We start from the raw sequence: 18,384 nt of genomic DNA on the forward strand, positions 1-18,384 counted from the left end.
GAGGCATCCCTGCAGATGGACAGGTGCGGCTCCCATCAGAAATGGAAATGGAAACCCTGGCTATTGGAAAAAGCGTGAGCATACACACAAACACACTTACTCGCTCACTCACTTCCCCAGGGCTGAGGAACCACTTCACCTCTCCCGGTTCCTGCTCAAGAGCAGTCCTAAATGCCTCTATCCCTAGCCTTTCATCAGTCTCGATCTTGAAAAGCTAAGCAAGGTCAGGCTGGAGAGTTCTTGAATGGGAGACCACCAGGAAATCTCAACTTAGAGGGATAAGCCTCAAAAGCATCCCAAGAGGTGGAACAGACAAACCACTTTTGTATTGCTGCCAAGAAAACTGCACGTGGTCCTCAGGAGCCCAACACAACTTGAAGATTTTGTTTTTCATAACACAAGCTTTGATCATTCTGGGCCACTCTTAACATTTCTTGGGGGGTGGATGTGGGCTATGATGGGTGGACTTCATGCTGGCTGGGAAATTCTGGGAGTAGAAGTCCACCCATCTTCAAGTTGCCAAGTTAGCAAAACACTGGTTTAGAGCTTGCTTGCGTTTGGATGCTTGTGTCTGACACAGTGCTGGGGCGCATGGCCTGATCCAGCCTGAAGGATCTTCTCTTTCCCTTCTACTTTCTCCTAAAGGGCCTGGCTACCGATCTGATGGTCAACAGACTGCCGCCTCGCGCCCTCCTGAGCATTGACAGCGGTTGGGCGCTTCCGAGCTGTTCCAAACGGCAGCCACTTAGCAACAATTGACTGCAGTCTGTTTGTTCTGCTTGCTCTCCCTTTGAAAAAGAAAACTAATAAATCCATACAAGAACATTTCTGCATTATTCTCCCCGCTCCCTGCAAAACACCTTCTTTTATGGGAGCTAAATTGGATCTTTCTACACTTGCTGGGGGGCAGAGGCAAGCATGGGTGCTTGTTTGCAAGCTCCTCATAAATTTTCATCCTCCCTCCTCCCATCTGGACGAATGCTGTCAATGCGTCAAAGGCTCATCATTATATGTAGCTTATCGTTGTCAAAATGCAACATACCAGAAGGGTCAAATAATGCCTTTTGGGCTTATTTCCAAACTCTTTCACAATCAGAGGCGACGCCCAAGCTGGATTTTCTAAGATCCCCGCTACCACGTTGCGCAGGCATGGACCACAGAGGGCCACCTATGAGAGATCTTAGCAAGTCAGAGGATGCCCCAGGGATAAATAAAATAGCCAGGTTATTAAGTCTGCTGCAGGCCATCATTCTCATCTCTGGAATTCATGGTTGAACCATCATGTAAGCATTGCTATTTTAAGCACATATGCGCTGGCCTATGAACGACAAAACGCCTGTTGCGCATCGGCACGACCAAGCGAACTGGGCCAGTTTAGTGGAACAGCTACGAGCTCTCTCTCTGTGTTCCAGGGCAGCAAAGAAATCCCTGCAGATTGAAAAGCCGTGTGGTAGGCAGCAAAAATTAGGCGGTATTCCTTCTTGGCATCCTAGCCTTCTGCTTGCCAGGGCTTGATGCGCCGTTTCTAACACCGTAAGGAAGAAGGCAAAGGTGCACCTCCTCCTCCTCCTGCAGGTTGCACAAGATCTAATGCAGTCTTTCTCAACCGTGGCAACTTTAAGATGCGTGGACTTCAACTCCCAGAATTCCCCAGCCAGCGTGATGGTTCAACCATGAATTTCGGAGATGAGAATGATGGCTTAATAACTTGGCTGTTCTATTTATCCCTGGGGCATCGTCTGACTTGCTAAGACCTCTTATAGGTGGCCCTCCGTGGTCCTCCGTGGTTCAGCCAGTGTGCCTTCATACTGTGGCTTCATTCATTCATTCATTCATTCATTCATTCATTCATTCATTCATTCATTCAATTTATATAGGCCCTTATTTGGCCTAGACCCATTAAATCAGTGTTTCTCAACCTTGGCAACTTTAAGATGCGTGGACTTCAACTCCCAGAATTCCCCAGCCAGCCACAGTTGAAAAACTCTGTGCTAAATCCTCCAATACAAGCCTGGTCAAGCTTCAAAATGTGCTGGCAGCTAACCAGGGTGTCCGCAGGATAGGAGTGGGTGGCCTGGCCTCACAAGGCAGGCACGCGAAAGGGAAGCTTGCAGAGTGATGTCCTTGCTAGGCAGGGCTGGTGATAACATTTCCTCCTTTGCTGTGGACCCCCCCCCACCCCCATTTAAGAAGCACGGGGTGCCTTCTTGCTCCCAGTTGTTATCTCTGTGCTGACACCAAAACTCCACCATGTTCTGAGTTTTCCAAAAAACAAGGGACATCTCATAAAATGTCTTTGAGCATCTCTTGAGGACCTCTCAGGGCACCCAGGCTGCCTCTGATGAAGGGTTTTCCTTGTGCTTCTGTTTTCCTCCCCCCTCCCCTTTTTAATAAAGGTTGTTTTAATCAACACATTATCTTATACCCACTGCTGCGCACAGAACGTTGTTAACAGTAGCCATATGGACACCATCTGCACAAGAAAAGCACAATAAAGCACCCCTCCTATAGATTTAAAAACGGTATAATGAAATCAAGCCACAGTAGCAATTGTTATCATTAATTGGGGTGCCTCACAGCTGAAATATCTTTGGGCTCTACATCTACCCCGAACAATTGGGTCTGGCTATCGTTTTGTTCTCCTGTTGCCTCCCCAACCTCCTCTTTTTTTCCCCTCATGAATAATAGTTGCATAATATTTTTAAATGCATCGGTTTTAGGGTTGTGTTCTTACTATTTTTAATGTAGCCTGCTTTGAGATGTGGCCGTATGGGAAGAGTGATTGATTGACTGACTGATTTGCACACGCACATATTAAATAAACAGGCTTTTCTGTGATTTGCTGGTGCTATTTTTCACTGCTAACATGACAGCTTGCAGCTGGCTGCTTGTAAAAAAGACTGGGTTTCAAGCAAAAAGTCCAGAAGAGGTTTCCAAGTAGAAACATCGCTAGACAAAGTCTTTTCTTCAATCAAAGTCGTTTTTTTGCTTGAGACGGAAAGAAATGAAACTTTAATTTTGGAATTTGATTAGAATTCTTTAGGATTATAGAAATATTGTGTACGATTGTTGTGTACATTAAGAGGTTAATGTATTTTATATTTGTATCCGTACCAAAGAGAGTCGGAAGCTATTCTTTTTCTGTTTTCTTTTTTGCCTTTTTCTTTTCCGTACTCTTAATTCCCCTCTTTTCTTCTTAATTCTTTTTTCTGTTTCTTTATATTTTATCTCTTTTGAAATTTAATAAAGTTTTATTTAAAAAAAAGATTGGGGAGACAGGAAAGTCAGGAAGGTGGCTGCAGTCGTATGGCCTCAGCTACCATCTTAACCTTTCTGACACACGCCTTGCAGATCTTCCTGAAGAAAGGTCTCCAAAACCTATTATCAGTCTGGGGGCCATCCCTTCCAGCTGCACAGCCACAGTCATTTTATCTTTGTTCTTAGGTTACATGAAAATGAGACTATACATGTAGACAGGAGTAGGGGCGTCCAACCATGTACTATCTCAAGACCATCATTCCAGTTGGCACGACAACAAGCCACTGTATTCTTAGAATGCTTCCAGATCAATCACATCAGGGTTGGACTTGACAGTCTCCAAGTTCTCCAACCAGGATTCTCCAAAATTGCAGAAAGACAGCAACCAAAACGAGTGTCTAATTCTTTCTACAGGTAGTTCAGACTTACCACAGTGCTGGAAAAACCGACTTACAACCAGTGCTCACACTTACAACCATCGCAGCGTCCCCCAGTCATGTGATCACGATTTGGGTGCTAGGCAACCAGTTCGCATTCATGACCGTCACAGTATCCTGTGGTCACGTGATCGCCGTTTTCAACCTTCCCGTCTGGCTTCCAGCAAGCAAAATCAACGGGGAACTGTGTTATTCGCTTAACCATGTGGTTTGCTTAATGCCCATGGTGATTTGCTTAATGACCGCTGCATAAAGGTTGTAAAATTGGGTCGAATTCACTTAATGACTGCTTCGCTTAGCAACCAAAATGCCGGTCTCCATTGTGGTCGTTAAGCAAGGACTAACTGTATCTTCTTCTGCAACCTTCACTGACTATCTGATGCAAACATACATGTGATCAAGAGGAGGTGGGCTTCCATAAAGGAATTCAAGGTATATATTTTTTTTTAAACGGCAACAAGATTTCCTGCTGGGCTCAAATTCCACGCAGGAGGAACTTGTCATTCAGGCCAACTTCAAAGTCAGTGGGCAAGCTGTCGCATTCTACGGATCTCTTTGTCGGGCAAGAGGATGTCAACGGTCACTCTGCTGCAGGGTAGGGATGGGACTGAGATCTCTAAATTGGCCATTTCCCCTCTGCTCTGGTCACTTCGATCATCTCAAGCTTTGTGCTAAATCAGATCTGGGGCATATAACCGCCCAGAGTCCCTCTGGTCGGAGGAGATGGGCGGTGACAAATTTGATAGATAGATAGATAGATAGATAGATAGATAGATAGATAGATAGATAGATAGATAGATAGATAGATGGCTGGCTGGCTGGCTGGCTGGCTGGCTGGCTGGCTGGCTGGCTGGCTGGCTGGCTGGCTGAAAATAACTGCACGTGGAAAAGAGAAAAATAATTGCACAGAAAGAGGAGGAGGCATTCATATGTATCAAAAAGAATGGTGGAGTGCTTAGACCAGGGTTTCTCAACCAGGGTTCTGTGGCACCCTTGGGTTCCAGGAAAGGTCACCAGGGGTTCCCTGGGAGATCACGATTTATTTAAAACATTATTTCAAATTCGGACCACTTCGCATGAAACAGGAGAGTTTCATTCCTCCTTTTCAGTTTAAGAACACTGTTAACGCATCTATCCAGGTCTACACGTGAAACGAATATAATAACCTTTGAGCCTGAATGTCAGGGGTTCCCCCAGGCCTGGAAAATATTTCAAGGGTTCCTCCAGGGACAAAAGGTTGAGAAAGGCTGGCTTAGACTGTGCTAAGTCAGTTCAGCAAAATCTGAATAGAGATCTCCTCTCCTCTCCTCTCCCCTTCCTCCCTTCTTCCTCCCCTCCCTGGTTTGAGAAAAAGTAGCCCCAGAAATACAAAATATATGGGAAAGGGTCCTTGTCTGAGCTTAGCTGGCAGAGAGAGGAGACATGGAGTGACCCATAATGCATGAAGTACATACAGTACTGGAAATTAATTTCAGGGGCCATCACACCAGCAGTAGCATTCAGCCGGCCTCCTGAAGTTGTGGTTCTCCATCCCTGGACGTTTTCAAGCAAAGACTGGACAGCCATTTGTCTGGGATAGTCTGAGAACCCCTGCATTGGGCAGGGAGTTGGACTGGAAGCTAGGATTCTGTGATTCTGGACAACACAGAGGAAGAAAACTGGGACACTGTTCTTCTGTGGGGCACCTGGGTCAGACATTCTACCCCGAGTCTCACCGCCTCCCATGATGCTCACACCCCCATCCCCTTGGGATGCGTCCCCAGGTGTGTGTGCTTTTTTCAGATGGCGGAGGAAAGAATATACACCATAAACGGTTGATAGATCCTTAACTAACGTCAGAACAGAACTAGACCACAGCCATTCAGCCCAAAAGCTCATCACTGTTTCATCGATGTCAGCCGTGAAATCCTGCACTGATGCAAATTCTTAACTAATTCTTTGGCAGAAAAAGAGACTGTGCCAACAACTGAGAAAGGCCTGGAAAAATGGACATATTTCGGGGGGAGATTACAGTTCACCAGATGGCTTTCACGATTCCTCCAAAGTTGCATATTAAAAAAAAAAAAGGTAGACATGTTCTTTTATGGATTTCTTTTTGCTCCTCCATCTAAATCCTGCTGACCAGACAACTTTTCTGCATAACTATACAGGTAGTCCTCGACTTATGACCATTCGTTTAGTAACCGTTCGAAGTTACGACGGCACTGAAAAGTGACTTGCGATGAGTCCTCACACTTACGACCATCACAGCATGCCCTGCAGTCACATGATCAAGATTCAGGTGCTTGGCAACTGGCATGTATTTACCACAGTTGCAGTGTCCCGGTGTCAGGTAATCACATTTGCAACCTTCCCAGCCAGCTTCCAACAAGCAAAGTCAAAATGGGGGAAGTTTGAGTTGCTTAACAACCACATGATTCACTTAACAAACACGGCAAAAAGGTCATAAAATTGGGCATGACTCGCTTAACGACTGCCTTGCTTAGCAACAGAGGTTCTGGTCCCAATTGTGGTCATAAGTCAAGGACTACCTGTATGTATCCTGATCCACTTTAAACTGGAGATGCTAAGGCATGAACCTGGAGTCTTTGGTAAGCAAAGCAGAAAACGGATGGTCTCTGCAGAGAGGGAGAATCTCCACACAGGCCTGTTTTCTGGCAACAGCCCCGGCCAATGCAGAAGAGCCATCTAGGGGCTGAGAACTTCCTTTCAGCTAAGAGCCACATTTAACCATGGCATGCCGGGTTGGGGGCCCTGCTCCCAAAAATGGGTTGGGCCACTCTGAAGCCTGAATTCCACTGCCCTGCTTTGAAAATTACAACTCAGCCCCAATTGCACCAACCAGAACTAATGTCACTCTCCCTCACGCCTTGGCCACTTCCCAGTTGGATTACCACAATGCACTTTACGTGGGGCTGCCCTTGAAGACCACTCGGAAGTTACAGCTGGTCCAGAATGCGGTGGCGCGCACAGTTTTGAGTATTCATAGGTTTGCCCAAGCTACACCTCTGTTGCGTGAGCTGCACCAGCTCCCAGTTTCCTTCCGGGTGCAATTCCAGGTGCTGGTTATCGCCTTTAAAGCCCTACATGGCACAGGGCCAGTGACTTGCGGACCGCCTCTCCCTAAGAACATCTGCCCGTCCCAACAGATCAAATAGGGTGGACACGCTCCAGACCCCTTCCTTGCAATCTTGCCCCCTGGTAGGACCTTGGAAGTGTGGCTTTCCCGTGACTGCCCCTACCTTGCGGACACCCCCCGCCTTCAATTTGGCAAGCCCCCACGCTTTTAGCCCTCCGGAAGGACGTTAAGACCTGGCTTTTTACCAAGGCACTGGGAAGGGATGGGATGGGATGGGATGAATGGGATGAAGGTAACTGGAGTTTGCTGCAGGGCATCCTAAGGGGACAATTAAGGGGCAAGATTTTTGCTGGATTGTTTTACGGCTTTATGGCTGTTTTATAGTTACTGATTTTGCTGTTGTCGTGAGCCGCCCAGAGTTGTTTAAGATGGGCGGCCCTATAACTCTTTTAAATGAAAATCCAAGATGAAAGCCTGAGCTTCCCAGAAAGGCACGCAGCTCTTTTCAAAGGACGACGGTGGGCATCCTCTTCCATGACGAGGACTTTTGCCCAATGTTCTTAGTGTTTCTCAGCCTTGGCCACTTTAAGACGTGTGGACTTCAACTCCCAGAATGCCCCAGCCAGCATGGCTGGCTGGGGCATTCTGGGAGTTGAAGTCCACACGTCTTAAAGTGGCCGAGGCTGAGAAACACTGCTCTTAGCCAACCGCTAACCCAGAAATCAAAGCTCCGCATTAGAGCTGCTCAGCATATCCTACCCTACGGGCAAATTCACTTTCAGCTTTGCGGCCTCCCCGAAGCCTTATTAGCTAATGGCCTCCTGCGAAGATGATGAAAGCAGCATCTCCAGGGCGCATCCTTGAAATAACAACCATCGCTGAGAATGTGATTTGCAAAACAGGGCAATGGTGGGCGGGGGGGGTGGGGACACCTGTTCTTCCTTGTCTTCTCCCAACCACCTGGCTGTTTCTCTCCAAGCAAACAAAACACAGGCTTGAGGGTGGCAGAATAAGGAGTTTCTTTTGTGTTTATTCCCCCCCAAATCTCGAGAGAGAGAGATAGCCGGGTGGGAGGGACTGATATTTATTCTGTCCTGGAAATATTTCAGATTTGCTCAAAAGGAATCCAGATCCTGCACTTAAAAACAACGTTGCAAAATTCTGCAATTCATCCGAATTCTGAGCACACTGGGAACATGGTGGGGAGGCCCTTCATTTATAACATTCACCTGATTTGAAATACAGGTCGTCCTCGCTTAACAACCATTTGTTTAGTGACAGTTTGGACTTACAAGGGTGCTGGAAAAAATGACTTTCGACTGGTTCGCACGCTTATGACCATCACACCGCCCCCGTGGTCACGTGATCATGATTTAGGCGCCTGGCAACCGGTTCGCATTTATGACCGTCGCAGCGTCCTGAGATCGCCATTTTCAACCTTCCCAGCCAGCTTCTGGCAAGCAAAATCAATGGGGACCTGCACGATTCACTTAACGCCCACTGCGATTCGCTTAACACCTGCTGCAAAAAAGACTGTAAAATTGGGTTGGGTCACTTAATGACTGCTTCACTTAGCAACTGAAATTCTGGTCCCAATTGTGGTCATTAAGCGAGGACTACCTGTAGAAGCAATGCAATATGGCCTTTGGGGGTGGGGGAAGAGACAATTGCCTTGGGTATCTTACTCGACAGGAGCCCCGTCCTGTGGGTCCATGGGGGTGTCCCCCCCAAAAAAAGTCCAGTTGGCAGTTGCATGGGTGATGCGCATAAAAAGTGGCTGGGGCTTCAATCATGTGGCTGCGCTTGCAATTTTGACCCCCAGGGATGCCCCTAACCCGGCCCTCCTCTTCTGTGCAGCCTGTTGACCAGCCCCCCGATATTCTCAGCAGCTTCTATGCAGCCCCTCTGAATTGCAGTTCAGCCTACTCGTCTCCACCACCTCCAGATATCTGAAAACGCCTCTCATCTTCCCTGCAAGTTTTCTCTTCTACAGGCTAAAGGTACCCATATCCACAGTCCTCAGATGGGATGGAGAATATGGCAGAATGATGCTAGCCCACAATTTGGAAATTAGACTATTAACGCAGCCTAACATTTAATAGAGACAAGTGCCAAATTATTCCCTGCGGAAAAAGAAACTCAAATACATAGGGAGCAAAAGAGTGCTGCCTGCCTTGATATTACAAGATCTGAAGTCGTCTAGTCCTTACTCAGTGTAAATTCTATGAAAGCAGTGTTTCTCAACCTTGGCCACTTTCAAATGTGTGGACTTCAACTCCCAGAATTCCCCAGCCAGCCATAGCTGGCTTAGGCCCTTAGGAATTTTTGTATTTCTATGTGATGCTTTCCAGAAATGTTAGACATTGTCTCTTCCAGTCTTTTAATAATATTGATGTCTTTTTAAATAATGGAAAGTTTTTAATGTTGTTCATTTTACAGCTTGTTTTTTTACTGGACGCCACCCAGAGCCACGTTTGTGAAAAGGGCGGCTATATAAATACGATGAATAAACCAAAATAAAACAAACTTCACAGAATCTCCTGCACTTCAGCTACGCTGGCTAGAAATTCAGAGCTGTTGCATTGCAAGCATCCAGAAGGCGGCAGGTTGGGGAAGGCGCCTATTTAATTGCAACTAAATCTATGGTGTGCGTTGCTTGACAAGAAACAAAAATCCTTTTATTCTCCAAAAAAAGTGTGAATCTCTCCCATCCACCATCCACCGCTATTGGGAGTGAAATGCTCATTGTGTTTTGTTTTTGAAAAAGCAGTTCCTTCTTTTGAATAATGGATGCGCAGAGACAAAAAGAACAAAGAAAAGAACCCAAGATGAGCAGGCTGTTTGACTGTGTGGAAGCGTTGGGGGCATTGTTTTCAAAAGAAGGCACTTGTTTTCAAGCACTAGCTAACCAGGTTGAGTTGGAGAAGATGGGCAGAGGTTGCGAGCACCAGTTCTTCTGGTCAGCTAAAAACAGTCCAGGGGAAACTGGACTGCTGCAAAATTAGAGGGAGATGGGAACCAGCCTCCTGTGCAAAAAAGTTGGCTGGGTAGTCCATTATATAAGGCACGAACGAGGAGGAGACCCCAAGGATTTGTCTATTGTTTCAATATCTAGAGCAGGGTTTTTCAACCTCGGCAGCTTTAAGATGGTTGGACTTCAACTCCCAGAATTCCCCAGCCAACATACTGGCTGGGGCATTCTGGGAGTTGAAGTCCAACCATCTTAAAGCTGCCAAGGTTGAAAAACCCTGCTCTACAGCTTGCTTTTGAAACCCAGCCATTTTTAGAATTCTTTCATGAGGGCTTCCTAACTTTTCTTCAGTCAAAATTGCTTCTCAGAAGTTCTTGGATTCTTCTGAAATAATCTCATTGGTTTCCTTACCTGGGTGTAGCCTGACACAAGTATCCAGTACAAGCCGCAAGGATATCAACATGATGATACATTTGCATCTGCACAATCCTGTCATGCCACATGTATCCTCATTTGGCATCACTGTGGCTTTTAGGAAAACAAGCTGGAAGGTGGGAGCTGGACTTTAACAGGATCTGGCAGAGTGGGCATGCTCCAGGTACCACTGGTGAAGCAGTGTCACCAGAGGGGCGCCAGGAAGTGTGTCTCCATGTATCCCAACCCTAGCTTGAGTAGAACATGGAATAAAAATATAATGAGCAGTTCTGCTGGCCGAAACGCATGGTTGTGGGATACGGGTGATAGATTTTCCACTTACGTGCTTTCATTCTAAAGATTGCATTCTCCTCCCCACCCGTGGAAGAATTCATTATTAAATACAGGTAGTCCTCGCTTAACGACCACAATTGAGACGGCATTTCGGTCACTAAGCAATTAGGTCATTAAGTAAATCCAACCTGATTTTACCACCTTTTTTGCAGTGGTGGTGAAGCAAATCACTTGATTATTAAGTGAACCAAGTGGTCATTAAGCCAATCACGTGGTTCTCCATTGATTTTGCTTGCCAGAAGCCGGCTGGGAAGGTTGAAAATGGTGGTCATGTGACCACAGGATGCTGCAACAGTCATAAATGCAAGGATTGGTTGTAAGTTGGTTGTTTCAGCACCATCGTAAGTCCGAACTGTTGCTAAATGATTGGTCATTAAGCAGGACTAAAAAGGAATGGGAATTCAGGAAATCTTTTCCTTCACCTGAACATTTTGCATTTAGGGAATGTGGAACAAGACAATGCTAACTCCCGCACCCAAATCTGAGCCTCTCTGTCTTCCTGGCCCCTCCGTTTCTACCCACAGAGACCAGCAAGGTCTGCAACGGATCGCAAATATTTTACATCAACCACATCCACAGCAGTTTCAAGAGGCTGAACTGGGAGCAGCGGGTGAGAGAAAGATTCGGGTTGGGATCAGTTTTATTTTAAATATTGGGGCACGTGTCTTCAGATATCAGAGGTGCAGGGTCCCTGCTTACATCTCTCTCCTTTTCCAATGTCCCCCTTTCATCTCCTTGAACTTACCCCCCAACTTTATTAGCAGAAGGTGGCTGTCAAGGGAGTAAGAACCACTAATGGGCAGGGGGGGAGGTTCTTACTCCCCACTTCCAGTGGGGAACAAATCACAGATGAACCGCCCAGAGTCCCCTTTTCGGGAGAGATGGGCGGTGATAGAAATTTGATTGATAAATAAATAAATTAAAGGAAGTGTTGCAGAAACAGAGCTGGGAAGGCTGCAGACATCCAGCAGTGCGGTGGACCCACGCAGCAGGAGCCCACCTTTCCATCAAACACCACGATCCTCTTCCCACACTGCTGTAAACACAAGCCAAGCCCCCCCCCCCGAGAAGGGAGGCAACGGGGAAATGGGATGTGCACCCACCACGGCTGCAGGGAGACTCTCTGACGGGCAGTATTTCAACCTATTAAACGCCTGGCCACAGCCAGCCATCTGCTACCTCTCTTTGCAGAATACCTCTGGATAATTCAATAAAACAAAAACAGAGGGAGGGAGGGAGGGGCAGGGGGGACAAAGGAGAGAGGGAAGGAAGGCCCCACTTCCAACGACTCATAACTCATTCCTGAAGTAATTATAGTTTTTATATCCCTATCAGAAGGCAACAGAGTTTGTCGGTTTTATTGGCTTCCCAGCCATTCTCTGCCAAGGTCACAGGCAAAGAAGAGCACAGATCTGTCATTTGCATCCACAGAGGGAAGCCAGTTTGGGAATATCTGAACCAGCCTTTTAAAAATGGATGTTGGAGGAAGTTGTCGGGGTGGGGGGGGGGAGGCTTTGAGCTTTCCACCAGCAGCCTCACTTTCTGCAAGAATGCTCTTGCACCAAGCAAAGACCTGCCGTTTGCTGCAAGATTAGGGTGCAGGCAGGATGGGGTTAATCCCCAGGAGGATGTCACATGGGTTAAAAGAGGGGTGGCAGCCATCTTGACTTTTCTGACCCTCCTCCGTAGGTGGCCCTGGGAGAAAGGGCATTCCTCCCACCCCCTGAACACCCCAATTGGATTTTCCCAGCCCAAATCTACCCAAATCTACAAGTCCATGCTCACTGTGGTTTGGCTCATCCTGTTCGGAGGCCGAAGGCACAACTATTGATTTTACATGGCAAAAGTGCTACCCGTGAGTTCACACAGCCACAGCGGCACGCCAAATTGCATGCTGGGTTGGCACTCTGGGCCCATGTAATCTGTGCCTGGAGTGCATGGCTCCCATCATGCCAACTGGTGCCAGACCCCCTCCTGGGGTGCCCCGATGGGGAGTTTTTGAACTCTTCTCTGAGGGGGGCCCTCTGCAAGCCCCCCATCTAGGGACCTACCTGCCTTCCCTTTTTTTTATCACGGCTCCAAAACAGTGCAGATGCAGAGCAGAAAGGGGTGCAGAGCCCTACCGGCAAAGGGAGATATTGCGTCTAATGGCAAGCGTGCAGAAATGTTTTCAGGCCCGTTTGTCACATCTGGGATGGTCACAAGGGGTGTGAGCTGGGCGACTCTAAGCAATGATCCCCTGAATCCTCCATTTGTTGAGGGCACAGTCCTCCCACCGCACTCATTTCTGGAGAAGCAGGAGCCCTTCTGCCTTTCTGATACTAGCTGAGCATGCATAGCAAAGGACAAAACCACAGAGCCGGAAGGGACCCTAGAGGTCATCTAGTCCAACCTCCTACTCAGGGCAGGATCGATTTGATGTGACTCATCTCCTCCCCAAACTGTGACCAGAGATCTCTTCTCTGCTAGCTATCGAAGGCCACTGGTGACTGCAAACGTGAAATTGGATTTTGGCCTGGATTTCGGGATTTAGGACAGCTGCCCCCACTCCTCCAGGGACCTGGGCCCAGGTCTCACCAGATTTCTTGGGCTGTTTCACAGAGGGCCTCCTGCAGCCCAGCACCAGAGTTCAAGGCCAGATAATGGCACCCACAGACTGAACTGGAAGCAGCAGCTGGGAGAAGATTAAAGTTAGGGGTAGTTTTATTTTAACTACGATTGTGGCACGCTTCTTCAACCCTCAGAAGCCCATCGAGCCTCCCCCAGTCCCCTTCTGGTTCCCCAATGCTCCTGTTCTGGCTCTGGTCTAACGCAAGAGAGTGCCACCATTTCTCCCCCGGTGACATTCACCACAAAAGGCCAGCTGCTTCGAGGGCAGACCTCCAGATGTGACGGGACAGGCAACGGCTTGGAAGGTGATCTGGACGCATCTGGGGTGGGACTAGCTCCGGAGAGGCTGGGGTCCGCACATCTGTCTCCTTGGCAAAAATTAACTGAGCATGCAGGAGCTGCAGAGGTTGGGCGGGGAGGAGGAGAACAAGAAGGTGACCCCCTTTTGGGGAAGAATCGGGGCCCTCCTTCACCTTTCCCAGGCTCCCTAGCCACTTCCGCAATTCCAAAGACGAAGTAAGGGACCTCATTTAAATGAGTTTTCTTCAAACTTGGCAACTTTAAGATGCGCGGACGTCAACTCCCAGAATTCCCCAGCCGGCATGTCCGCACATCTTCTTAAACTTGCCGAGTCTGGGAAAAAAAACTCATTTAAAGTAATTTTGGAAAAAGGAAAAAGGCAGGGGAGGCTTTGCAATTAGGAAACAAGGCACCTTGTTCAGACCCAGCCGTGCTTGCCCTCTTCCTTCAAAGTAATTTTAGCTGCTGTTCGCATTCTTGGAACGGAGCCTGCAAGCGAGCTGTTCTGGCAAGAACACAGGAAGAAGACGGTTCTTTTTTCTCCCCAACACCACCAGATGCCCAAGGAAAGAAAGGGGGAGGAAAATCTCCCCCCCACAACTCCCTCTGAACAGCCCAAAATACTTTGTGCACAAGAACCACAAGAACGTATATAAGCAGTAAATCTCCAGAGGATTATTGACTAGTGCGGCGTTCAGACCGAGGAGGGGAACGTGGGCTGACAACCCCTTGCTGGAATCCTTTGTCCAAAGGCATAAAAAGCGCCGTTCCCAGGCTTTGGGGTCCGGCATTTATTCTTGCTCGCTTTATAAGGAGCTGGCTTTTCAGACTGCTGGCCAGCAGCCCTGTTTAAGGTTGAGTGGGTCTCGCGGGAAAGTTGGGGGGGCAAAGAACCATCTGCAGGGTCGCTGTTAGGAATATTCTGGGCATCTGTTGGATAAAGGCACTCGGATCCACGCAGCAGGCCTGGGGGCACTGACAGAATCGTGGCCTGGCCACATTATCTGGGGTGACTTTGGCCCAGTAGATCCTGAGCAAGTGGATACAGATTTTGCAGGTCCCAATTGTGGTTACTAAGCGAGGATTACCTGTAGATCTTGGACTCTCTGAGTTGGTCAGGGTCTCCCAGGAGGTGATGTGTGGTTGGATCCATGCAGCAGCGAATGCATCCTTGAGAGAGGGGGTGGTTATTATTGGAATTCGGTATTTTTTTAAACCTGATTGAGCAATGCAGATACCTGACATCTTTAAGAGTTATCCACAATTAGAGCAGCAAATATTCCCTGTGAAATAAGTACTATATACCCTATACTCACAGATAAGCCTAGAATTGTAATTGCCAACATGCACCTAAAAAATCAGATTCAGCTTATCCACAGATGGGCTTATCCACAAATATATACGGTAACACTTTTTTAAAGTATCCACATTTCCCATATATACTCACATATAAGCCCATCTGCGAACAAGCAGAGCCTTGAATTTTTAACCAAAGTACCATGAAAAATGCAGGTCAGCTTATCTGCAGGTGGCACATTTTTCATGGTATTTTGGTTAAAAAACCAAGGGTTGGTTTATCTGTGGATGGGCTTATATGCAAGTATATACAGTATGCAAATAAAACGTTGAGACACTAGATTTCTACATCCAGGGAAATGAATCCATCTATGCCTCCAATTTAGAGGCAAGAGGGCAACTTGATCAAGAATGAGATTCAGAATATTCCAGACACGTAAGATGCTGTCAATGTAGCTTTACAATCAAGTAGAATTAGCTCCTCCAGTCGTGTTTCCTGTCTGGTCCACCTGGGGAGGCTGACATCAATCTTGCAAGCCTGGAAGTACAATGCTCCCGCCGTCTCCTTTACAGGCTGAGAAACTAGGGAGGGTTAGGGTTAGGGTTAACCTAGGCCTAACCCTAACCCTTCTGAGCCTCTTGCCCTGTCCATTATCCAGCTGTGGGCTATGTTAAGCGAACCACATGGTTGTTAAGCGAATCACGCTGTTTCCCCATTGATTTTGCTTGCCAGAAGCCGGCCGGGAAGGTCAAAAATGGCGATCACATGACCACAGGATGCTGTGACGGTCGTAAATGTGAACCAGTACCCTAGTGCCCAAATTGTGATCACATGACCGCGGGGATGCTGTGATGGTCATAAGTGTGAGGACTGGTCGTAGGTCTTTTTTTCAACACTATTGTAAGTCTGAACTGTTACTAAACACATGGTTGTTAAGTGAGGACTACCTGTATATGGAAGCCATTCTTGATAAATTTCTGTTCTGGATGTATACTGTTAATTTTGCCATTGCTAGATATTCCCCAAATTTAGTTTCCCAGTCTGATACTGTTGGCAAGGTCCAGATTTTTTTTGCTCCCTTTTCTAAACATGAGCCTCGGCCAAAACAATTGTGCAGTGCAGCCAACTAAGAATTGCAAAAGAGAACCAGTTTCTTGAGAACGCAGCTGTAGAGGCTTCTAAAACTCCAGGCAAGATTTCCCTTTTAAGGGATTTCTGCCTGCCATAACCTGTAAACTCAAGCACATATTTTAGTTCATGTGGATTAGCCTGATCTGCTTCTCTTTATAACGCAGAATGGTGTTTATTCCCCTTTAAACTGTTCCATTAGGGCATCAATCAACGTTCAAACTTTGCATGAAAAATGAAAAAGTCCTCCAGACCTGGAGAATTTAATTAGAGGGGGAAAAAATCAGGATTGTGTAATTTTTAATTAACCTTTCACAAGGATCCCAAATGAATATTCCCTTGGGTTCCTTGAGGATCTTTGATGATTTCCATCAGTATTTTTTTTTTAATAAAATGAGATGTCCTCATTTTCTCCAGCTCCCCAAAGCCAATTAAGTCAGCATTATGCAGACAGTTGCAAAATGCAGACAATGTCCTGGCCTGAATGGACTAGCTTTAGTAATCCCATTGACTTGATTTTTCTCCCTTGAATCATATTTAATTACGCTAAACAGCATTAATCAAGAAATATGCCATGGACTAGAACTCAGCAGAGCAGGATTGAAGGCCTTGGAAAAGATATTCAAATGCTGGGATGTGTCTCTACCTACAAAGATCAGAACTGTGCAAGCCATGGTTTTCCCTGTGACCCTCTATGGAAGCAGAAGTTGGACCCTGAAGATGCAGGACAGGAAGAGCATTGATGCTTTTGAACTCTGGTATTGGAGAAGATGATTGAGAAGACCATGCACAGCCAAGAAAACAGACAAATTGAACAAATCAACCCAGAGTTCTCCCTCAAGTCATCAATGACCAGGCTCAAATTATTATTGTTGTTGTCGTTGTTGTTGTTATTATTATTATTATTATTATTAAGCCCTGACTCAAACAAAGCCCAGAGTTATCAAGCTATACAATAGCCCAGGGACAAGCTCTGACGGCTGTTGCCTGTTCCTATGCACAGTGCCTAGCACAGGAAACACAACAATAAAACTGCATCTTATTGGAATTCTTGTACGGTAGTCCTCGCTTAACGACCACAACTGGGACCGGCATTTTGGTTGCTAAGCGAAGCGGTCATTAAGCCAATCCAACCCGATTTTATGACTTTTGCAGTGGTCGTTAAGTGAATCAAAGTGGCCATTAAGCAAACCACATGGTCGTTAAGCAAATCACGCAATTCCCCATTGATTTCCTTGCCGGAAGCCGGCCAGGAAGGTAAAAAATGGCAATCACGTGACCACAGGACACTGCAACGGTCATAAATACAAACTGGTTGCCAAGCATCCAAACTGTAATCACGTGGCCACAGGGAGAATGCCGAAACGGTCGTAAGTGTGAGGACTGGGTCGTAAGTCATTTTTTTCAGCACCATCCTAAGTCCAAACCATCACTAAATGAATGGTTGTTAAGCAAGGACTACCTGTACTTCCTTAATGCCAGTGCTGAGGCCAGCAGAGATGCCCTGGTTCTTTTGAGGAGATGCCAATTAGACAAAATGAACCCAGACAATTCAATAAACACAAGGCTCTCCAAGTTGGGATCAGGAGGCATTCTGAGGAGGAGGGAAAATCGATGAACAACCGTCGGAGGTATTGACAAAAGAGAATGTATTGCATGTGTCTGATTAAGTTAATGAGCTCTTTCAAGTCTCACCCACCCACCAACAGGGCCCAATATTTCTGCATTTTGGTTTGCTGTGGATTAATTCTTATTTGCCTCTTTAAATCAACCCTGGTAATCTAAAATTCCATTTGAAGGTAGACCCCAAAGCTCTGAAATTGACAATATGATTGTCAATACTTTCAGGGGCATCTGCAGGGGGTCAAAAGAGTAAGATGGCACATCGGTTCAGGGGCATCGGTGTGTGAAAAAAGTCAAGACCACCTTGGCTCTTTTGACACACCCACCGATGCCCCTGATTATCATCCTTTCTTCCCCAGCCTTTTCCTAGAAATAATCATTTATTTAAAAAGCAGCCAACTGAATAGCCTCATGGAGAAAATCCATCTATCTGTGTGGTTGCTAGGAGTCGAACCCGACTTGATGGCACATGATCAATCAATCAACCAGTCAATCAGTTTATCTATTTAATAGCCAGTTCGCAAAGCAGTTCTGCAAAAATCATGCTTTAAGCAAAAGTTGGTGGCAATTTATGGACGTAATTTTATTCCATCCGTATCTCACCTCCGAATTATGAAATGAAGACATGCTTCCAAATGAAAGTCTGCAAGCACTCCCAGCAAAAAGTGTGTGTGTGTGTGTGTGTGTGTGTGTTGCAAATTTCCCAAATAGGAAGGCAGGGTTCGCAGGAACGTTATCAGCATTTCATATAAGAATATAGGACAGATATTCCTTTGGACTTCTGAGCATACTCTGCAACCAGGTTATTGTGATTTTAACTTAAAATACTGAATATGCATTTAAGTTCATGAATGCAGCAGGGCAGGTATGACCCCCTCCGTCTCTAGTTCATTTGCTAAAGGCTGGAAGGCAT

At 46.6% G+C, this 18,384-nt stretch overlaps 1 protein-coding gene across 1 annotated transcript in view; it reads right to left on the reverse strand.

Moving 5' to 3' along the window:
- The window catches only part of LHFPL7 (LHFPL tetraspan subfamily member 7), a 64,213-nt gene that overhangs the window by 25,333 nt on the left and 20,496 nt on the right, over positions 1 to 18,384 (reverse strand). The gene's annotated exons all lie outside the window — the stretch shown is intronic.

This window comes from Candoia aspera, chromosome 1 (genome assembly GCF_035149785.1).
Source record: "Candoia aspera isolate rCanAsp1 chromosome 1, rCanAsp1.hap2, whole genome shotgun sequence".
Taxonomy (NCBI): Eukaryota; Metazoa; Chordata; class Lepidosauria; order Squamata; family Boidae; genus Candoia; species Candoia aspera.